Source organism: Cornus florida, unplaced genomic scaffold (genome assembly GCF_030987335.1).
Source record: "Cornus florida cultivar Cherokee Brave unplaced genomic scaffold, ASM3098733v1 CherokeeBrave_3.0.0_Hap2_Chr01, whole genome shotgun sequence".
NCBI lineage: Eukaryota > Viridiplantae > Streptophyta > Magnoliopsida > Cornales > Cornaceae > Cornus > Cornus florida.
The window spans coordinates 30961069-30962949 of record NW_026775571.1 but is presented as its reverse complement, the minus strand read 5'-3'; positions in this window follow the sequence as shown (position 1 = coordinate 30962949).

Genomic DNA, 1881 nt, shown 5'->3' with positions numbered 1-1881 from the left:
GCCTTCTATTCAGGCTGAGACAGACCTACTGAACTAGCGAGCGTCCTATAGTGTGTACTATATACATAGATGGACTACTATAGATATTGTTGAGTTTTTCTAAGATGTATCTGCGTATCGGATTACTGTTTGGATCGTAGTAGATCAGGACTTGCATGTGGGCCTGACCCACTTCTTTATTTTTCAGGTATTCGTCAGTTCCTGGGTTAGAGCTGGGACGTGCAGAGCAGATACAGATATTCATTTCTCCGATTATGTAGGAATCTTCTCTATGTTAGCTTTGGATTTTCTTTCTATTATTTTAGTTTTGGTTTGGGAATTTTAATAAAGGGTCCAATGGATGGATTCCTGAGTTGTAAACTTATGGAGTTTTGGATTATCGGATTTGATTAATTATGATACAAGGATTTTGTTTTAGCTTCTTTCAGCTTATTATATTAGTTCGTATTTCACTTTGTATTCCGTGTTCGATTTAAAATACCTTAATTGTTTGATATCCCTTGGGTTTGGGCCTGGGCCTGATCAACCCATGTCTCGGATCCGAGGGGTATCACAGTTGGTATCAGAGCACTCCAAGTTCAAGTGTCTCTAGGATTCTATCATTTAAGACTTCCACGTAGCGTTATCTCTTGATTAGAGCTTAAGTTTAGGATTCGTTGAATTCATTTATGGTTCGTTAAGAACGTACTGATGTCAAGTTTATTCTGTAATTTCAAAATGTTTGGCACTAGGAGAATGATATGGTCTGCGATGAAGGCAAAGAAGGACCTAAAGAAGAAGAAGATTACTTCGACGATTCCTTTACGAAGGCCGACCAAGAAGGCAAAGCTGGAGACCCAGGACTTGTATCCAGTCAGTGTTGTCTCAGAGTACAAGGCAAGGAAGGTTTCTTGTGTGCGGGATTGGCCACCATACTATGGACCGAACACAACTTCGGTGGTGCTCGAAGCTAAGCCAAGTAGAGAGGGAGAGCCCGAAGAAGATCAGGATGGAGATGATACTGGAGCGTCCAAGATGGAGGTTACCGGGGTTTAAGAATAAATGCTCTTCTAGGAGTGATATGATTTTCATTACTAGTAGGAGTGGGAGTATTATTTAATGAGTGGTACTGTTTAACTATCATACACTAGTATGTTCAAGAATATTTTATGATTATTCTTTTAACAGTTTATGATTTAAAGAGGTTTTTTTTCAATAAAGTAAACTAGTGGTTTTGGATATCTCTGTTGTGATTTGTGATGGTATTGTTGGATTTATACACCTATGATTTATTTAAACTATAGTGAATTGTGTATGATGTGATAATAACGGAAAGTCACAATAGAGTGATTTGTTTTGAGCAAGTACACAAAGCTTTGCTTATAAGTTCGTTGTGTAAAACGGAACGATTACCAAGGAGTTTATAAAAGAACTTGTGTAATCAAAATGGTAGGTTTGGTTTCAAAGGCGTAATTCCCAGGATGGAACAATAAATCTACAAGTGGGTAGATGTTTGAATATTGTGTATATGTTCCGTATTATGCTCTACGAGTATTTAACATTTTGGGTTGGGATAGTTTGGTTGGGACACTAGATTTTTGCAGGCTCAGATTTCTAGCCAGTCTTTTGGTCCTAGACATGCACTCATATGATGTGATGCATGGGATGAATTGGTTATCGTATTACCATGCCCAAGTTAACTATTATGATAGGTCTATGGTGTTCACCATACCTGGTCAGGAGTTGTTCATTGTAGCTATGCCACGTTCTCATGGAGCCACTAGCACGTATTTGTTCCATGTGGAGAAGGAAACGAAGGAGGAGGTTACTGTATTATTGGATCATATACCAATTGTACATGATTTTTTAGATGTTTTTCAGGAGATTCCAGGATTACCAACT